Source organism: Nicotiana tabacum, chromosome 2, assembly GCF_000715075.1.
Source record: "Nicotiana tabacum cultivar K326 chromosome 2, ASM71507v2, whole genome shotgun sequence".
Classification (NCBI taxonomy): Eukaryota; Viridiplantae; Streptophyta; class Magnoliopsida; order Solanales; family Solanaceae; genus Nicotiana; species Nicotiana tabacum.
In genome coordinates this window covers 87,135,017-87,157,427 of record NC_134081.1, presented here as the reverse complement: position 1 = coordinate 87,157,427, position 22,411 = coordinate 87,135,017, and positions in this window count along the sequence as shown.

Here is a 22,411-nt window from a genome sequence, read left to right as displayed (position 1 = left end):
CTAAGAAGAGAGGGGTATAAAAGAATGAAAGGAATGTCTTCGATCTGGCTCTTGTTCCCTGTAGGTTTCTAGCACGCTAGGCTAGCTAAGAAAGGTATTCTATCTTTCTCTTTTTGTTGTTCGGCTCGATAGAATTGTTTAGAATCCTCTCCTAGCTTCCTCTTTCCATAGATATGCAGACTATAAAACGTCGATCAGAGAGCAGGGTTGTTCTAAGATATAGAAGTAGTTAAGGGCTTGACTAAGTAGTAGATATGGGATTGAGGGGCGCAGGAGTAGGGTTTACGAAAAGAAGGCTCCGGGTTGTACTCTAGAGGTAATGCTATACTCCATTCTTCCTCCCGGCTTCCTTTCTATTCTCACTCTCATCCGACTGATGAATGCAATTGGAGTAGAATCGCTTTCCCTTACTAGGTTTAGGAATCCGTAATTCTTCAAGAAGACGAGATTAACCCGGATCAAAAGAAAGCTTCTTATCGAGAGACAGATTACAGGAGAAAGCCCTATATCAGATGGCTTTCACTGCCCTTAGAGAAGAAGAGAAGAAAAGCCCTAGAGTAAGGGAAGGGAAGCCTCACAATAAGAGAGACTTTCTATCTTGCCTAGGCTATTCGATAGCGGACATAGTGGATTAGTTAGTAATGCCTAAGGTAACCCATTCAAAAAGTAAGGGCGCCCCATACCTACTCCCTCAGTAAAGAAGAAGACATCTATCTAATACCATTCTTATCTTTCTTATCTTGATCTAACGGCCGGGGAAGACCCATAAAGAAAGAAAGAGAGAACTCAAAGAGCAACTGCAACCTAAGAGCGGATAATAGCAGCGGATATATCGCTTTCTGTTTCCGCTCTATCTGCCAAGGGGAAATCCCGGTAAAGGGAACCCCGACCCCGAGAAGACCGTACTCATGTGCAACTAATTCAATAGGACCGGTTATGAACCCAAGAGCGGATAGGAGTACTCATACTCAAGGACCGGAAGCTCTCACAGCGTCAAGGCAAAGAATAACTCCTATTGGAAGAAGAGCGTTTACGATCAGAGCTAAAAGAGTGGGAGGGAATGAAATAGCAATAGCCGCTACTTCTGTCTGCGGCTATCTTCTCCTATTGATTAAGCCCTTCAAAGGCATTTTTTTTCTTTCTTCTTTCTAAAGGCAAGGCTAAGCCATCCGCCCTTCATTGCAGGGTAAAAGGGGAGACGGTTCCCAAGGGGTGGCTAGTTCGAGTAAGAGAGACAGATACAGATAAGGTCCTTTTTTCTGAGAGACCCGCTCTTGACTTTAATCATACCCACTAGTAAGCGCAGTGGATGCTCCTTCATACAGGGCACAGAGAGGCAAGTGATGGGCACTACTCATCATAAGAAAGCAGTCATGCAGATAGAAAGAGTAAAACAATGACTCTGACTAAGTAAAGAGATGAGGTTTTTTTTTCTCATCTATTTTCCATACCACAGCTCTAGACTTGTGCCCCTATTCAAACTATCTTTCAATCATACCACCCTTGTGGGTTGTTCGCAATTCACATTAAAGACCCTTTCCAAAGGTTGAGTACCTTGGCTCGGGTAGGTGGTGCTGGGTTCCGTGTCCTTGGCAGGCTCGACCATCGGAGATCCGTTCATTACGAACGTTTTTTCTCGATGTGGACCAAGCTCCGACTTCCTTTTTAGCTTTGGCTCGGAAGAGGTCGGCCTTTGAGCCCGTATTGGAAGGGGATCTTGGTTTTTTTTATTATAAAAGAAACCCCAGGAGTTACGTCTTATTCCCGAGGAGATGTTTGATCTCCCTAGTCTAGGGACTTCTTGTAAGGGCCCCTTATTTATGGAATGGGTAATGTGTTAAAGGATAGCTTAGGTACTGCAGTTGGTTTGGAATTAGACTACCTTAATATCAGACATCAAAGACAACACAGAATCCAAGTCCAAGACTTGAGTGATAATGCTAGAGAACGTATCCTTCTTGGCAAGGCAAACAACCTTTGCCAAGGTTCCGAAGGAAAGATAGATCTGAACTAACACAATCACTATAATCATCCCTCTTGTATGTATATAAGTTTTTCGATGAAAAGAGGGGATTATGATACCCTAGGAGCGTGTCAGAAAGATGGGTACGCGAAGTGAGTAATGGTTAAATTCTCCGCCACAAGCCCTCTGAAGCGAGGATGCACACTGCTTTAAATAGAAAGCGCAATGCAACATCCCCGAACGTCGGGCCGTCCTCATTACCGTAAGAGCAAACAGGTAAGCTCCAATACATAACTCCTTAGTACGTCAGCGGCTATCAAGATCGCTTTGTTAAGCAGTGACCTTAATAACCGAGAGTCTTCTAAAACTCTCTGCCACAAACTAAAGAATTGAATTACCTTGCGCCGGTATCATTTCGCTTGAGCCGGGAACTCCTGTTTACCTTGAGACAGGTATTCCTTCTTATAGATATCACCGAAAAAGCGGAAGACTAAGAAGACTTTGTCTCGCCCACGCCCAGGAAAGAAAAGATCAGATCAGCAACGGCTTTCGAGTAGAGGATTTTTTTTCTTTTCATTATTCCCTCGGAGTTGAGTTATAGTTAGCAGATGGGATCTAATTCATTAGAGGAAGGGATGGTGATTAACTGATAGAACCTCTTCTCTTCTTTCAAATCGCATCTCTCAAGTGAGAAGAAAAGGCCCCCCACGGAGCGGTGGGAAAGCAAGGGCGTAGCAGGAAGAAGAAGTATGAAAGCAGCAAATCTTTCCTCCTCTGATGAGGCTTAGTTCAGCTAGCCCTAGACAGATCACATCTCATTAGAAAGGCAGGTATTTTCATTTTTATTTAGGATCTTTCTTATTTACCTTTAAGGCATCCTATTCCCCGTTTTGACTTTCTTTTGGAATCGTCTTCTTTTAAATAAGATCTTCTCCCTTGTTCTTCCCTCTTCCTATGATGAAGACCTGCTAAGTGATTTCCGAAAGCTCCCACTATGACTAAAAAGCTCCCAATAGGCCACGTAGCAGCTTAAGCTTATATTATAATAAAGTAAGTAGGAAGGAGCGAAAGCTACTCGACCAGACGGGAGAGGCGACCAAAGGAAGCTGGTTCACCTTCTCTCCTCCGTTACAACATAGGTCGTTCCAATCCCGGATGAAAATATTCCTAAACTGAAGTCAAGGAGGAAAGTTCCATCGTGTCCTTCAAAGATCGATCTGATAATTGCGTATATAAGGTTTTACCTAACTAGCCCTAAAGGTAACTTAAAATCCTCAAGCTCTTCTAGATACGTTTTCTCGGGATTTTTGCTTTCATTAGAGTGGTATCAGAGCTCTATTCTGAAGATTACATATAGAATAGTTCCTCTTACGATTAGTCGTAATTATTTATTTAATAGTTAGATTGGAATTTACCCTGATGAAATCCCTTGTGGGCTTACGAAAAGAAAGATATCCTTAAAGAAAGCATTACACATGAAGAAGAGTAGGCTTGCTTCTTTCAAGGCCACTCTACTGAATTCCTGACAGCAAACGAGCGGAATACTTGACCCAGGAAATACCCCGAGAAAGAGGGATCTCCGAGATCCACGGGAGATATGTCTTTTGTAGGTGCTGAAAAGGTGTAGTTAATTCACTACAAATAGACTGAACACCGTAGTAGGAGCTACATCTCTCAAAGATCGACTCGAAGGTAGCCATACTTATCTTACGATATAAGTGGACTACCCGCGATATCGAAAACCATGAGAGATAAAGCAGAACCGGTCAGCCTTTGCATCACGACGTCGAATCATCTTTCGATGAAACGACGGTATGATGCGAGGAAGCCCCGTCCGCGTTAATGATACAGCGGGTGATAACTCTTTGACTCCAGGGATGGCCCCATCTCGGATGTGGATCTAATCAGCTCCATCTGACTGCCAGCCTCCACAAAGAAGCTTCCGGCTACAGCTTCCACTGCAGGACAGGAGTTGAAGTCAGTGCTTCAGGTGGATAAGCTTCGGTGCTCTCAACCTGGTTTGGATCATTTGATTATGGCTCCATATTCTTTACAATCATAAGCTCGATCAAGAGGGTCCAAATCAGGGTCTCCATCTCGCCTTATTTATTAACTAAGTTCGGGAAAATCAAAATTTGCATAAGTTATAGCTATAGCTCAGGAGATGAGATTGGATCCGCATCATCTGGAACTAAAGAAGCTTTGGGGTCTTGATTTCCATTCTATTATGCATATGGAATTAGAACCAGGCAACCCCATGATCGTAATTTGATCATCATTAGGTGGTGAGAAAGCACGCCTTATGTCAAAGGGGGAGCATTACGCCCGATCAAGACAGCAGTTTGCCCTCTAATAGAGGGTGTTATGGAAGAAATTAGGCACTGAACTAAGGTTTAGTAGTGCTTATCACTCAGGACGGCCAGACTCCAATCGTCGGTTTACTGGAAGACTTTCTGAAGAGCTTAGTGCAATGGAGACCGAGCAAGGGGGATAAGTTCTTCCAACTGCTGGGTTTGCCTATAAAAATGATACGAATCGGCCTATGTAAGTAAGGGGGGAAGTAAGCATTCGAAGTGGTGTATGGTAAGAGGACTAACAATAAGGGGGAAGCGCAGCGATCAAAGCTTTGGTTTAGGGTCCACTTGGTTTAAACGAAAGAAGAGATCTTTCTAGCGATTCAGTTCCTAGAGGGTTCCAAACCTAGCCTTCCAATATGAGAGCGAGACAAGCAATCCTGAATCTATCCAATGAAGGAAGTGACGCTTGCTACGATCAATATCCGAACAAGACCTTGACTTTGAATCTAGATTATGGGTGGGACCCCCTCTCCCGCGCGATTTGATTTTTCTCCCATTTGTCGAGTCGAGCTATCACCCCGATTGGAATAGATATACACAACCCCTCTACCCCCTACTCTAGTCAGCTTTCTATCTCTTTCTCCAACTTTCGATAATCCTCCTGCAGGCAAATCATCGAAGTCAAGAAGAAGTGATGGGCCTGATCTTCCGATATCTATATCTAATCCCTAAGTTGTGCTCCAAAGTCTGGATTTCTTCCTAAAGCTAAAGTAAGGGCAAGGCCCCGGTCGGTTCTCCCTTTCTTTCCTGGTTATCTGTTCTCTAGTCGTATAATCATACAATTCTGCCATACTATTTTCATAATTCATTCCACGTGGAAAATTGTCTAGCTAGGGAACTCTTCATCAGACGATTTCTCATATGATTATTTTCGTGAATTCGACATAGAAGAAGTTCGCCTTGCCTCCCTTTGTTAAGTACTGGGCTAAGGGCGGACCCCTAACCTAAGAGTTCTGGTTATGACCAGCCAAAACTAGGCCCTCTAGATGCCTTATAACCGTCCTTTTAGCCTATTCCCGCTTATGCGTACTTCATGGCTGATAGGCCTACAGACATTTGACGCCCCGGAATAGCCTTGCTTTCGCGTTCTCCCTCCTTCCTTAGATCAGGTTAGCACTTATGCTACTTCACGCAACTATATTCAATCAATTGAGTAGAGAGGGCAATTGAATCAGTCTTCATCCTTCGCTCTTGTGTTAAAGGCTCTCTTACCATAGGTCGCCATTTCATCCTTTTTAGAAAGGGTAAATGCTTTTCTCCTCGATTCATCGAGATTTCAAGATGACATCTCGAACATAATCCTGTTGTTGGTAATGACCTTGGCGAATGACTTGCCATGCTTTCTGGGCTTGACTCTTGTGGGATGTCCTCAGCCGCCTCCAACTCTTTCTGTGGGTCTGACAACTTCCTTAGGTCAGCAAACATTATATTGATCTCTACTAGTCCCGCAAACTGTGATGTCTCGATTCCCATTGGTCGGTCTGCTATCCGGAACAAATCTTTGTCCATGTAATCTTGAATCAGATTCCTGATATTTACACAATTCTTTGTAGAGTGAGTCCATTTCTCTTGCCATTTACAATAATGTTTTCCTTTTCTTTATTATTCTTTAAGTATCTTATGTAGAGGCAGACAGGTCAAAAGCTTTTGATAACCTGGCGGCTACTTCAGAGCTTCAGATGCCAACCAGTCGACCGCGATCTTACCTTCTCTCTTCTCTATGAGTATGCTTACAAAAGCACTGTCAATCCCTTTGAACAAGATTCCAGCAAGCTTGGAATTGAGGGTGATTAGAGGAAATCAAATGAATCACAACATGCAAACAATATTCAAAATTAGTTTCAAGAATGACATGCTTGTAACCCAAATCCCATGCCAACATAAGGCCACGGTAGATTGCCTAAAATTCAACCACATTCTTGGTTGTACAATCCAAATTCTCAAAGAAAGCAGACACCCGTCCGCATTCATTTTAACAAAAAAGACTGTAAGGGGAAACCATCTAACAAAAATATTCGTATATTCTCGCTCATCCACGGGTTTTTCCCAAGCCAAACCCTACACACGGCCCTCAAGCACGGTCTAACGTGGAAAATGATTTTCCTTTTAGATGATGACAAACGAACTGAAAACTGCGAATGCTTCTAATTAATTGAATCTTTTTTTAGAATCCAATTTTCTTATATATATAGCAGAGTGATGTCTTTATGACAATTCGTCAAGTAAACCTGCGCCCAAAGTGCTTACGTAGCCGGTCACCGTTTGGCTAAGATCCTTGATGACTGATTCATAAACCACTAACGCTTTCAGTCTTGTGTTAAGTGTTCGCATAGCGACTAAGGTCCTAACAACTTGATGTCAGACTGTTCAACATGAGGGACATCTAACTCCTCTAACACAGATAACATAAAGACTAGGATTAGATGCTTAACATAACGACTCGTATGCTTTCACGAAAGATAGAGGAGCGACTCCGGAGAGAGACATCTAACAACTCGACTAGAGCGGATCCCGAGACTTCACCCCTTCCTTTAAACTGTTGGGCACTACATTCTATAAAAAGAAAGTGAAAATGAAAGGTAAACAAAAGAGAGAACAAATGCGACAGAAAGTGTCAGAGCTTTGAAAGCCTGAAATTGAGCTTGAAATGGAGTGTCCTTGAATTGATCCTGTTGTATCCTTCCCAACCCAAGACGACAAGGCGGTAACAGAACTACGGCAACTCCGAAATGCATCATGCGGTTTCTTTCAACGCATGGGTTATGGCCTAGGAGAACTCATGCGACTATTGGCATTGGGTAAGCCATGCGTTAGGTAAACCAACTGCACATTTCAATCGAAGGAGTGAAAGCTACTGGACTGTAATGGTTGGAGAGGACCTACAATGAGTTGCGGTGGCTTCGCAAGCAATACTCGACAGTATAGCGCATGTGTCTCATCGTCTTGGGAGCACTCGTATTTGTTTGAGTCATTGTGTTAGGGCAATACAACTACGAGAACAAGTCGTTCTAACGCTATTGTCAAACCTACTTATGTTGTCCTTATTACCACTCGTCGGGTAGTTGTTACGTAACACCACTAGTCGTTATAGCACTAGTCCTTTTAGTTTGGCATTAGGGGGGCCCACGAGTCGTCACTAGCATCATCGGTTGTTTTGAACACAGATTGGTCACACTACTGGTTGTTTGAATGCTAAGGCCGAAAGGCAGGCGGTCGGGAACACTAAAGGCGCTTGCTCTAGGCGCTAGGGGTCGTTGCTCACGCAAGCGAAAGGGTGTTTTGGAGCACTAAGGGTGACTAGTGGTTGCTTCGCTCGACAAGACTGAAACCTTCGCTTGCACCACTAGAGTCATTCCGGCACTTTGAGTTGTGACCAATAGTAGTGTAAACAACATCCCCAAAACTAGCGCATGCGATATCCCTCAGTGTCTTTATGGTAACCAGCATGCGTTAGGGAAAGAGTATAGCAAGCCGAAGGTGATCCCCATAACTACAGGTGCTGGGGATCGTTTTCCATAATGCTCTAACGCACGTCGTTATGGCGCTTTGGAACACTATCGATCGCCACCTCTTGCAAGCAATCGTCGGTCACAAATGGGAATAATCATACGCTATCATAGGCGCTTCTAATTTCTTTGAAGATTCTCAATGCAGCATGCGCTAAAATCCGCCTAGCTATTTACTACTCTACAACACTTAAAACAAAAAATGAAATGGAATTCAAATTGGTCGAGAAAATGAACCGCGCTAGTCGGAATTTGGGGAAAGATAGAGAGCTCTCTAGGATCTCCTGATCAAATTGAGAGTTATATTTTCCAGTCCATGAATATGCCACACCCAGCAATTCGAGGAGTTGGCCAGATATGGGTCGAAGCCCTGCCTCGAAAAAGTCAGGACTTTTGGGTAGATTCCAGTTTCCAACCCATCTCTTTCTGCCGATTCCCCGGGTTGTCGGAATCTCTAGTTCGATCAGGACCAGGATACCATTCATTCGTATATGGGAGCGACTCTCTGTTCCCATTCTCCATCGGGTCATCAAGTTATTAGCCAGCTCAATCCATTTTTCCATCCGATGATCTTCGCCCTAGGACTGACTCTGTTCGACCTGCCTTGATTGCCTAGCTAATGCTACCGTCGTAAGGAACCTCTAAAAGAATAGGGAGTGAACGACCCTTTTATCTAGATCGGTGATTCCGTTCGGCCGAGCCAGCTATCGAAAGTCTTGCAAGTAACCTACACTAAGCTAAGCGAGCTAGAAGCTAAAGTGAATCTTTTTTGGCATCTTCTTCTTTGCTTTGACCGCGACTTTGTTTGGTCTTCTTCTTTCCTTCGGCCCATATTTCAAAGCTAGCAAAAAGTTCGAGCCTTCGGGATCTCTCTTGAACAGTGGTCGGTCAGTCCTTTTCTTCTATTGATGCTGAGACTAATGCTTTGATTGTCTCCCATATAATTTGATAATAAAGATCCACTACTTGCCTTGTCGACGTTAAACTCAGTACCTCGCTTCCTTACTAGTACACCTACTAGACCCATACTCATTACAAATGTGTTCACCAGACATCTAACTTAGCAACCTTCTGCTTAGACAGGCAACGATAAGGAAGGAGATCTATGAATAATGGGATATAAAAGTCAGGTGTGACGGTCAGCTCAGTCAGAGCGAAAGCGGTCAGGCAAGGTTATCGTCAGACAATGTAGTTCAAGTGATGGGTAGCGCTTGCCATATGAAGAAGGCGACTACAATGGGAGACGAAGGCGATGTAGGCTTTCCATATAGCTATAGCGCTTGCAAGGCAATTCAGATGACGTTACCAAGATGTAGTGCTAGCTAGGTTAGGGTAGCGCTTGCCATAAAGAAGCTAGCCAGAAAGCAGGTCAGGCAGGCGAGTGATAGTACAAGCAAGCTAACACGCGGGCGAGGTTGAAGGGGTCTTGCGCAACCTTCGGATTTTCGCAAGTGCAACCTTTGACCCCTTCGTCGACAACCTCTCATTTGTTCGACTACTCGCGGGGCCTGCTGCGTTTAGGTATAAGAAGCCCCACCCGGGAAAAGAGTGTAAAGCAGTACTCATGTTAAATTGTGTCCCTTGTAAACGAAAGAGCTCATGCCATAAATTGCTAATGAAGACCGGGTCCCCAGTCGCTGACAATTGAGTGTGGCATTCCATGCAATGAATATATCAGTCAATGACGTTGCCAAGGTAGATGTTTTTCTTTGCCTTTCAAGATATTGCGTATAAAGAGAAAGATAGCCAGTCCTCTTGGGCGGCCGAGAGTGTTATGTAAAAAGGACCAAGGAGGATCCTATCCTAAAGGAGAAGGAGGAGGAGTAGGAGCTAGCTTTAGGGGCGGAATCGAAGCGAAGAAATTAGTTCATGCCACGACGATCTATATGGAAGGGAAGTTTTGTTGATGCATTCCTCTTGAGAATGAAGAAGAAGAGAGATCCTCTTTTTAACAGGAAAATTTGGTCACGTAGATCTTCTATTTCGCCGGAATTCGTTGATTGCTCCGTACGAATTTACAATGGAAAAACTCCTGTTCGTTGTAAGATTACTGAAGGAAAGGTTGGTCATAAATTTGGAGAGTTTGCTTCTACACGGAAACGAAGACCTTCGAGAACAAATATTGGACCGGGAAGAAAAAAGGGGAAAAAGTAAAGTCTAAGCGCATATGGCACGAAAAGGAAATCCTATTTCGGTAAGACTTGATCTGAATCGTAGTTCAGATTCAAGTTGGTTTAGTGAGGGCGACCGCGAAAGTCACCGAATGGGTCAGTCTTTTAGTTCTCCCAGATTAGAATATCAAAGGAGGACGTTGCAGATGCCCGGGGCGGACACGACTTCTTCTAAGGCTAGAAGACCACTGGAAGACACCCAGGACTATAGCATGTCGTGAAAGAAGCACACTGGACGGGCGTGCTTCGACCGTGTCTCCGGGGCACAGTTGAATGTAGATATCATGAACGCGAGGTGCAGGATACCAGGCCGAGAAACCCGGGCAACCATTCCCCTATGTGCCAATCGCTAGCGCATCCAGGGCCCCGGCGCCCAGCTCAGCTGGAGAGGCCTAGCCTGATCTGAGAAGTGCTAATTCGGTTCGGATAGACTTCATTCAAGAATGCCACCGCCCCGGGAATCAATAAGAAAACAAGTGCTAAGTTTCAGATCAGTGAATAAACCGAAAGGAAAGAAGAGACCTTTCTCGCTCAGCGCCTAAAGCGCACTATGCTCCGCTTCAACAAATGAGAGTTTTCGGTGGAACCGGTGAACCACGCGAGCTGGTTAGATGCGTGGGACAGAGGGCTCGTAGTACCTGCTAGCGCGGCTACGCAGTGGAAGGGAAGGAGCCTAAATCGACCCCCCTCTTTTTTTCTTTGAAAAAAGCAGTAAGGAGTAAGGAGATTAAACTCTCGGATGAGACTAAGCAGCTACCGACCGTTCCGACGCGCCCTTGACCTATTTTGATTAAGACCAAAAACCTATCTCTAAAGTGGAGCCTAGTTTAAGCTGTCAAACAAGTGATGATTGAATGAAAGAAAAACCACTAGTAGGGATATGGATGGAGTCTCGCTCAGTAAAGAGAGTTGTAGGATTCGTAAAACAGGAGAAGAGCCTTTACTTTCAAATGACAACTGCTTCTTCCTGCTGCGAGGGCCTTGAAACCAAACCGCCCCCCGCCCGATCAAGTACCTGTTGCTTCGCTGGTAGGCCTACTTAGGTTAGGGTTCCAAACCTCAGTTCTTACCAACCTCCGGTGTGTAATCTACATCTTTCTAGCTAGAACTCGGTCGAATAAGAATCATTGATTCCCTCTGCTGTCAATTTCTTATTCATTCATTGCGTTCGGCCGGTGCTCCTTTCTCATCTCAAACCATAACTACTCTGAACGTTAGGGAAGATAAGGGAAGACCGCCTGAGCGAAGCGACCGAAGGAACTTGACTTATCCGAACCGAACGATAGCGGCTTAAAGCGTTGCCTATCACGAGCAGCCTCGCTCCTTGATCGGCGGGGAGGAGCATCTCAAAGTATGGGGCAAAGGATGTTGCGTTTTGACTTTGTCTCCCGGGATCCACCACAGGTTGGGTTTGAGAGCCGTGTGATAGGTGACTATCCAGCACGGTTCGGAGAGCACTTTTAGTCTGCGCTGGTGAATGGAAGCCCCCCCTATCAAGCAAGAAGGAAGCGGCTCTTCCCACGGCGGAGTCACCATTGACTCTATTTATTATTATGGTAAATCAGTGTATCAAGATGTCAATCTGAGATCTTATTTCGGTTCGATACGTCCACCTACGAGACTCACCTTTGGCTTTCGTCTCGGTAGGTGTATTATTATACATTTTCCCAAAAGAACATTCATTCATTTCTTTCTTCCCCGTCGACCACGACGACTGAAACGACGCGAAAAATCCAGACCCGTAAAGGAGAAGGGCCGGTGGGGGGCATTTGGGAAAGTCGGGCCGATCGGGTGTCTTCATTCAAGCGACGGTACAGAAGAAGAACGAAACGAAGTGAGAGGCCGGGGGGCAGGGAAAAGAGTCGAGTCGATCAGGCTCGACGATCGGGAGAAGCAAAACGAAATCAGGATTTGGCCGAAAAAGAAGCAAGGCTATGGATACCATGACCGATCACCATCGATAAAGAAGAATCTTTCTAAATCACTTCGTGTCAGCGGGGCCTTCAAGCATCCGAAATACGCCGGGATTGAAAATGACATAGCGTTCCTGATAGAAAATGACGACTCCTTCAGAAAAACAAACTTATTCAAGTTCTTTTTCCCAAAGAAGTCCCGCTCCGACCGCCCGACGAGTCATCTACTTAAAAGGACCCTCCCCGCAGTCCGCCCTTCCTTGAATTATTCGGTCATGCAATACTTATTGAATACAAAGAACAAAATTCATTTCGACCCCGTCGTAGTTCTCAATCATTTCGTGGCACCGGGCGTGGCTGAACCATCTACGATGGGGGGAGCTAATGCACAGGGAAGAAGCTTAGATAAAAGAATACGTTCTTGCATCGCTTTTTTTGTAGAAAGCTCGACCAGCGAGAAAAAGTGTTTGGCCGAAGCCAAAAAGAGGGTGACCCACTTTATTCGCCAAGCGAATGATCTTCGCTTCGCGGGAACAACAAAAACCACCATCTCGCTCTTTCCTTTCTTCGGTGCTACCTTTTTTTTTCCAAGGGATGGGGTTGGGGTGTATAATAACCTTTTTTTTGAGGATGCCCGGGAACAACTCCTAGGTCAATTAAGGATAAAATGTTGGAACCTCATGGGTAAGGATAAGGTAATGGAATTGATAGAGAAATTCATAGACCTAAATAGGATAGGAGAATTGATAAGGGGAATAGAGATGATGATAGAGATCATACTGAGAAACAGAAGAATTCCGTACGGGTACAACTATTATTTGAACGAAGTGAAAAAAATGCGATCTTTGTTGTATAATAGAACAAACACTAATACCTTAATTGAATCGGTCAAGATCAAATCTGTTTATCAAAGTGCTTCTCCGATTGCTCAAGACATCTCTTTTCAACCGAGGAACAAAACAAGATCATTTCGTTCCATTTTTAGTAAAATAGTGAAGGATATTCCATTAGTAATGAAAAAAGGGGTGGAGGGGATCCGTATATGTTGTTCAGGTCGATTAGAAGGTGCAGAAATAGCTAGAACTGAATGCGGAAAGTATGGAAAAACATCTCGTAATGTATTTAACCAGAAAATAGATTATGCTCCTGCGGAAGTATCTACTCGTTACGGAATCTCAGGTGTCAAAGTGTGGATTTCCTATAGTAAAAAAAAAGGGACGTGCTATATCCGAAACGTACGAAATATAGTAAATATCGTAAAGGCAGATGTAGTAGGGGTTGCAAACCGGACGGTACACAACTTGGTTTTGGAAGATATGGCACTAAAAGTTGTAGAGCTGGTCGTCTTTCATATCGAGCCATTGAAGCAGCGCGTCGTGCTATAATCGGACACTTCCATCGTGCTATGAGCGGACAATTCCGAAGAAATGGTAAGATATGGGTAAGAGTTCTCGCAGATATCCCTATTACCGGGAAACCTACAGAAGTAAGAATGGGAAGAGGAAAGGGAAATCCTACGGGTTGGATTGCTCGTGTGTCCAGGGGACAAATCCTATTTGAAATGGATGGTGTGAGTTTGTCAAATGCTCGACAAGCCGCTACATTAGCGGCGCATAAACTATGTTCGTCAACCAAGTTTGTTCAGTGGTCGTAAGCTTATAAATCTGACCCAAATTCTCCATTTTGGTACACGCCAAAGCGTTCCATTTCGGCGGATTGAAAGAGCCATCAATCACTATGATCTCTTTCTTAGAAAAGAAATTGCGTAAATTCTTCCTTTTTTTCTCCCATGCTTTCCGTTGGTCAACAACCAACTAAAGTGCTCTATACTTCTTCACTACTCGTACAGGGAAGGTGGAAGAAATGAAGTCTCTCTTTTTTTTGGGGGGAGCAGAGCAGTCAAAGAATGAACCAAACCAAATGATTGTTCTAGAATGGCTATTCCTCACAATTGCTCCTTGTGATGCAGCGGAACCATGGCAATTAGGATCTCAAGACGCAGCAACACCTATAATGCAAGGAATAACAGACTTACATCACGATGTCTTTTTCTTCGTTATTCTGATTTTGGTTTTCGTATCATGGATCTTGGGTCGCGCTTTATGGCATTTCCACTATAAAAAAAATCCAATCCCGCAAAGGATTGTTCATGGAACTACTATCGAGATTCTTCGGACCATATTTCCTAGTATCATCCCTATGTTCATTGCTATACCATCATTTGCTCTGTTATACTCAATGGACGAGGTAGTAGTAGATCCAGCCATTACTATAAAAGCTATTGGACATCAATGGTATCGGAGTGCGCCTCTTCACGAGGGTGATTAAAGTGCAACGAAATGCCTTAAAGTTGAATATGGTTCGCGAAGCATCTGGCTTACCGGTAATCTCCCATTCCCGCCGTCGAGAGACTTTAATAACTATAGCATGCCAGAAACGGGGAGTTGAGGTGGTTAGACCTATACCCCGAAATGCTCCCAGCATAGGAGCCTATGGTTCCATTCTTGTTGTTGCTGGAGGTACACATCCCTCTTCTCGGTGTGGAACGATATACGAGAAATAGATGCTCAGCCTGCAATGTCCGATAACGGCGCTGAAGTAGTGAATCTATCGGCACCATAGCAGTGGTATACAACTTTGGACCTAACGGCCGGCCTAGTAACCTTTCGGAATGGGGGATCCCCGTTGGCAACAACCACGGTAGTAGTTGCGGAACTACTGGGCCGGGAGAGGACAACCTCTTGTTCCTGCTCCTCTTTCTTCGCTTCGGGGACGGAGGTCCTACGGTAGGTAACAGCAGGCACAAGCAAGTTGACCGAAGGGGACCAGCGCTTCTACTCCTCCACCGAGGAGCCGTTCTTGCGAGAAGCAAGGGATGTCGTGAACGGTGGGAGGTCACAGAGAATTGACCTATTCATAGAGTGATCCTATGATCGATACAGGATATAGACTATCTCATTCTTTATTCTATTCTATTTCTGAAAGAAAAAAAAAAGAAGGGTGACTCAACTTCTCAGCTAGAGTTGGTGGTGGGACCTGTTGGCATAATGCACGCTGGAACGTGGGAATTCGAGGTCTCATGAACTACTACTAAAAACCTACTTTGTTTTTGTTTTGTTTGTGGACAAACGATATCCGGTCAGGCCTATGGCTGGATCCTTTTAGATCTACGGGCCGGCCGGCCCCGGCCGTTTACATGAGCATAGGGAATCTATACTCGAGCGTTCCACTGGGCCCCTGACAGGATAGGTGAGGAATCACTCTGGATCTTCTTTTTTTGGGCTACAACTTCGCCGAGCCGACTAGCATCCCTTTCCACTGTGCATTTTTCGAACAAAGAAGACGACTATAGGATCGAATTCGCTCTTCAAGAAACTGCTCGTCCCATACCTTCTGCCTGTCTCATATGTGTGGAACCTGGTCTTTTTCGGTTCCAGCCTCTCCCTCGAATACATAGGGTAGGTAGGGCTGGGTGAGAAATGGTTCCCTCTTGCCAATAAACTTTCCCCGGCCTTCGATTAACCTTACTCATAAAGGGTCTTACGGTCGGGAGAACTACCTAACTAAAGAAAAATAGTGTTCTTTCTAAGAGTAGGCATGGAGAGCTTTTGTAACACCCCGAAAAATTTTGAATAACTTAAGTGTAAAGCCCGGTAAAATTTACAAAGAAAATAATGTTTCATGGTGCTAGACTAGGCTTATGTGTTTGAGGGTGTTCTGTACTGGTAATATAATTGCTTGTGAGGCCATAGTTAGTGTTGTTTTGTATTATGTTACGTCATTGGCATACGTATATGTTGTTAGGATGTGTTTCTGGGGCTCTCTGACAGGTGGATAGGCCTAGTTACAAAGGAAACTCTGGCGAAATTTTTGAAAATTTTGGGAGTTAGTCAAATTTGGGGTTGCTCGAATGTGGTATGAAACAAACTGAGTTGCATAAGATGTTAATAACAGGTTTTTAACCCTCATTCGAGGACGAATGATCCTAAGCGGGGGAGAATGTAACACCCCAGAAAATTTTGAAGAACTTAAGTGTAAAGCCCGGTAAAATTTGCAAAGAAAATAATGTTTCATGGTGCCGGACTAGGCTTATGTGTTTGAGGATTGTAGAAATTCTTCGCGGTCCATTGAGTAAATTGACGCAGAAGGAAATTAAATTCCAGTGGTTAGATGCTTGTGAAAAGAGTTTCCAGGAATTGAAAGAAAGATTGACTACGGCACCGGTGTTGACTCTACCAGAGGTAATAGATGGATTTGTGGTGTATTGTGATGCTTCAAGAATTGGGCTTGGGTGTGTATTAATGCAACATGGGAAGGTGATAGCCTATGCTTCTAGGCAACTAAAGAATCATGAAAAGAACTATCCAACACATGATTTAGAACTTGCGGCAGTGGTTTTTGCATTGAAAATTTGGCGTCATTATTTATATGGGGTCCATATGGATATATTCACGGACCATAAGAGTCTTCAATATATTTTCAAACAGAAGGAATTGAATCTGAGGCGGAGAAGATGGCTTGAATTACTCAAGGATTATGACATTGATATTTTATACCATCCGGGGAAGGCTAATGTTGTGGCGGATGCTCGTAGCCGGAAATCTATGGGTAGCTTAGCACACTTGGAGGCATATCAAAGGCCATTGGCCAAAGAAGTTCACCGATTGGCTAGTTTGGGGGTTCGTCTTACGAACTCTAGTGAAGGAGGGGTAATTGTGCAAAATAGGGCTGAATCATCGCTTGTTGTGGAAGTCAAAGAGAAGCAATACAACGATCCATTGTTGGTGCAGTTGAAAGAGGGGATTCCTAAACATAAGACCATGGCCTTTTCTCTTGGCATGGATGATGGTACACTAAGGTACCAAGGGCGACTCTGTGTTCCAAATGTGGATGGTCTCCGGGAAAGAATTATGACTGAAGCTCACACTTCTAGGTATTCCGTGCACCCAGGTTCTACGAAAATGTATCAGGGTCTTAAAGAAATCTATTGGGGGAATGATATGAAGAGGAATGTGGCAGAGTTTGTGGAAAGATGTCCAAATTGTCAGCAAGTGAAGGCCGAACACCAAAGGCCCGGTGGGTTGGCATAGAACATAGAAATTCCAATATGGAAATGGGAAATGATTAATATGGACTTTGTGGTAGGATTACCGCGCACTCCGCGCAAGTTTGACTCAATTTGGTTGATTGTGGATCGACTCACGAAGTCAGCACACTTTTTTTCGGTTAAGTCTACCGACACAGCGGAGCAGTATGCTCAGTTGTATATCAAAGAAATAGTCAGGTTGCATGGCACCCCAGTTTCCATCATTTCTGATCGGGGAGCACAATTCACTGCTAATTTTTGGAAAAATTTCAGCAAGGTTTGGGTACTCAGGTGAATCTTAGTACAGCCTTTCACCCACAGACGGACGGGAAGGCAGAGCGGACTATTCAAACGCTTGAGGATATGTTGCGTGCTTGTGTGCTAGACTTCAAAGGTAGCTGGGATGACTATTTACCACTCATAGAATTTGCATACAACAATAGCTATCATGCTAGCATTCAAATGGCACCGTTCGAGGCTTTATATGGTAGGAGATGTAGATCTCCCATTGGGTGGTTCGAAATTGGGGAAGCAGAGTTGATAGGGCCAGACCTCGTGCATCAGGCTATGGAAAAAGTTAAAATCATTAAGGAGCGATTGAAGACTGCTCAGAGTCGTCAGAAATCCTATTTGGATGTTCGTCGTAGGGATTTCGAGTTGAAAGAAGATGATTGGGTATTCTTAAAAGTTTTCCCCCCATGAAGGGTGTAATGCGATTTGGTAAGAAAGGAAAATTGAGTTCGAGGTGTGTCAGACCGTACAAAATCATTCAGAGGATCGGTGAGGTAGCATACAAACTTGAGCTACCACCTGAGATGTCATTAGTACACCCGGTGTTTCATATGTTTATGTTAAGGAAAGTAGTTGGAGACCCGACAGCCATTGTTCCTGTTGAGACTATTAAGGTAAATGAAGAATTGACTTATGAAGAGATTCCAGTTTCTATTATTGATCAGCAAGTCCGAAAGTTGAGAAACAAAGAAATTACATCTGTGAAAGTGCTATGGCAAAACCAACAGGTTGAAGAGGCTACTTGGGAGGCCGAAGAAGAAATGAAGAAAAAGTATCCTTATTTGTTTGAATGACCGTGTATTTATAAAGTTGTGATCTATGAAAAATTCTGAGTTGCTTTCTATAAATTACATATGATTTGTACATCTGATGTTAAGGGTGTTCTGTGCTGGTAATATAATTGCTTGTGAGGCCACAGTTAGTGTTGTTTTGTATTATCTTACGTCGTTGGCATACGTATATATTGTTAGGATATGTTTTTGGGTCTTCCTGACAGGTGGATAGACCTAGTTACAAAGGAAACTCTGGCAAAATTTTTGGAAATTTTGGGAGTTAGTCAAATTTGGGGATGCTCGAATGTGGTATGAAACAAAGTGAGTTGCATAAGATGTTAATAACAGGTTTTGAACCCTCATTCAAGGACGAATGATCCTAAGCGAGGGAGAATGTAACACCCCGGAAAATTTTGAATAACTTAAGTGTAAAGCCCGATAAAATTTGCAAAGAAACTAATATTTCATGGTGCCGGACTAGGCTTATGTGTTTGAGGATTGTAGAAATTCTTCGCAGCTCGCAAGATCGCCGCGGCTCGGAATTTTTGGGTTGAACAATGCATAGGGAAGTAAAAGAAATTTTTTGGTGGAATAGTGCATTTCTGCGATCCACTATGCGACCGCAGAATCACTCTGCGGACCGCATAATGGCCGCAGAGTGAGACAGTTAATTGGGTCAGTTGGAAGCAATTATGCGGTCGACTATGCGACCACATAAATGTTATGCGGTGCATTATGCGATCGCATAACAGTTATGCGGACCGCATAGTGACCGCATACACAGACAGCCTTTTTGATCATTTTATCAGCAATTATGCGACAGATATGCGGTTCGCATATCCATTATGCGGTCGCATATGCGACCGCAGAACTGTTCCGGAGCTCCATTTTTGGGTTTTTAAAACCCAACCCTATTTCGTTAAATACACTCTTTGGGCCATTTTTGAGCCATTATCTGATATTTTAGAGTGAGAGAGAGTACCCTAGAGTGAGAAGGTGTTCTTCAATAATTTTCTTCAATTCTTGCTCAAGTTTTGGAAGATTTAGAAGGGAAGCTCACTAGGTCTTCATCCTAGAGGTAAGATTCTACATCCTAAACCCTAATTTCGAAATCTTCTGAAAATGGGTAACTAGCAAGGTAAGTTTTGGGCATGAGAGTTGTTTATTTTACATGCATGTGTTATCAAAGGGTGTAGGAAGATTGTTGAGCTAAAAATGGTAAAGCTTGGGTTGTGGGATGATGGAATCCTTCATAAAAAGGACATTGAAACCTTATGCACATCTAGTGTTTGATAAAATGCTCAAGTGAGCTAGAACCATGATCATCTTCCAAATTTTGATTCAATTTTTTATATTTCTACAATAGATTGAAGATGCTAAGAATTTCGAAATGTTTTAGAGTTTAAGGAAGCTCAATTGAGGTATGTTGGCTAAACTCTACTCTTAGAATTGAATCCCATGATATTCATGTAAATTATGTAAGTCCCGAGTGATTTATTATGAAACTAGCTATTCCGAGTAAGATTGAGTTGAAAGATATATGTTCAACAAGCATCCCAAATGCTTTATTCATGTTATGTTACCAATTGAGGATGTGTTAAAATATGGGTTGTGCATTAATAATGTTTCGACTTTAAGTCAAGTTCAAATGAAGGCTATTATGCCAAATTTTGTGAAATATCTCTATGTGCTTTAGACTCTAAATTGCTCACATGTTGTACTACACACCTTGATTTGAATTGTATTTGTTGTTGATGATGATGATGATAATTGAAATTGATAAGGTGAGCATGAAATACTGAATATGGCCAACGTGCCAAGAATGATCTTATAATTATGGCCATTAGTGCCAATGAGATGAAAAGATGTGAAAGTAATACGAAATGCGATGATTGATATAAAAAGGTTGATGTCTCAAATAAGACAGCCTAGCCGGTCGGGTCGTGATTGGACACCATGCCGCACACATAGTGGTGATTGTGCTGGAAATTTATAATTTGAAATTTTGATTGTGGTCGATGTCCCTAATGGATAGCCTAGCCGATCGGGTCGTGATCGGACTCCGTGTTAAAGACGGTAGTATTTATATTGAGAGAAATTGTGGTTGATGTCTCTAATGAGATGGCCTATCCGATCGGGTCGTGATCGGACTCCGTGCTAAGAGTACTGTGGTACTGGTTTTGTGAATAATGGTATTGTGGACAATGGTATATCAATACTAAAAATCTCCCAATGTGAGATATGAGAATTAATTTGAACATTGTCTTGATCCTAAATTAAGGGTTTCATTGATATTATGATAATCTTGTTTGTATTATTTGTTATTCTATTGAGGGACTGTTTAGTTATACATACTAGTGCTATTCGATGGTACTAACGTCCCTTTTGCCGGGGGCGTTGCATCTTTAAATGGATGCAGGTGGTTCCACAGCAGGAGATATTGATCAGTGATAGCAGTACACATTCTTCCCAGCTGACTCGGTGAGCCCCACTTCATTCTGGGGTCATGTATCATTTGTACTTTATGTATTCGGTTTGAGGTATAGATGGGGCTTTGTTGCCGGCATTATCATTGTACTCTTCTTTATCTATAGAGGCTCCATAGACATAGTGTGGGTTGTGTATTGGTGCTGGGAAAGACAAACTACGTTATGTTATGGTTGTATTACTTGTTCTAGTTAAGACGACTAAAAATAATGGAACTATTGGTAATGAATTGGTATTGTGAACATGAACACCTTTTTGTCTAATTAATGAAAATATGTATTATCTTCATTCGTGGATGAGTTTGGGTAGAAAGAAATCTAACAGTCTTGCCCGGTCGGGATCACTCGGTTAAGCGCCGGTCGCGCTCCTCAGTTTTTGGGCATGACAGCTTTTTGCGGGGAAGCTTGCAAGTACAGTTTGGGGGGAAGCGGGCATCGACCCTACCTTATGAGTATTCGGACTATATCAGTTCCGATGAACAGTCACTCACTTTTGACAGTTATACGATTCCAGAAGATGATCCAGAATTAGGTCAATCAAGTTTATTAGAAGTCGACAATAGAGTGGTTGTACCAGCAAAATGTTATATACGTTTTATTGTAACATCTGTTGATGTACCTCATAGTTGGGTTGTACCTTCCTTAGGTGTCAAATGTGATTCTGTACCTGGTCGTTTAAATCAGACCTCTATTTCAGTACAATGAGAAGGAGTTTACTATGGTCAGTGCAGTGAGATTTGTGAAACTAATCATGCCTTTATGCCTATCGTCGTAGAAGCTGTTCCTAGGAAAGATTATGGATCTCGGGTATCCAATCAATTAATCCCACAAACCGGGGAAGCTTAAGCAGAAATGAAAGAGGAGGGTGAGGGAAGCCACTAAATTGAGGGCTTCGCTCGCTTGCTCTAATGCTCGTTTAGTAGACAGAGAGTGGAGTGCATAAGGCCCTTTAGAGATAGGGGTGAGTACTACACGAGCTCGTAAGTAAAGTATGGAATGAGCCTTGTCTACGAAGCATAGCGACCTCATCTTGCTTGCTTCTGGCGAAGCTTCTAGCTCTAAATAATTGGAATTCTGGTATGGCAAGAATACTGTCGACCATTACGAGCGATAGCGAAGCAAAAGCCGTATAAAGGCGAGCAGCCCTTATAGTAATAGCAAACGGCCTACTTATAGCCTATCAACAGGTCAGTCAATATCAGTAGGGGTCCTCTTACCTAAAAAAGGAGTCAGCCCAACATAGACAATGATAGGCAGACCAAAGATTTACGTAGTCATTGCGTCCTTGCTTTGTGCACCGGCATAGCAGAATTCGAATCCGCTAGCTCATATGAGTGGCTCTTGGCTTCGTAAACATATCTATGGTGTTGCTTTTTCACTACCAATGAGTAGGCAGCTTTGGATGCTTATGGAGATATGGCTTTGGTAAAGATCTTCTTAGCATGTGCTTTCTCGGGTGCTACTTAGAATAGAGATAGTCAAAATCTAACTTGAGAATGTTATAGCGCTGTGAAATAAGGACATTCTGATCGACCCGATTGGCTCTCATTCTGGTTTGGCGGAAAGGTGAAAAGAACTAAATCTTTATTCCCGGTTGGTGTACGGTGGAGGTTGGTTGAAGATGATGTTACGCGGCATTCAAAACCAGTCTTGAAGTGAATGAAATAGAAAGAAGAAGAATATGATTAGAAATTATCAATTTGTTTCGGTAATCATTAGGGCTTTTGGGCCTGTTCTAGCTCTTTCCTGCCTACGTTTTCTTTTGATAGGCTTTGATAGAAAGATCGTGCCAGAATGGATCCTTCTTTTACTCTTTTGTTTAATCTTAGTTGCTATATCTTATAAAAGAAGACTAAGAACAAGAA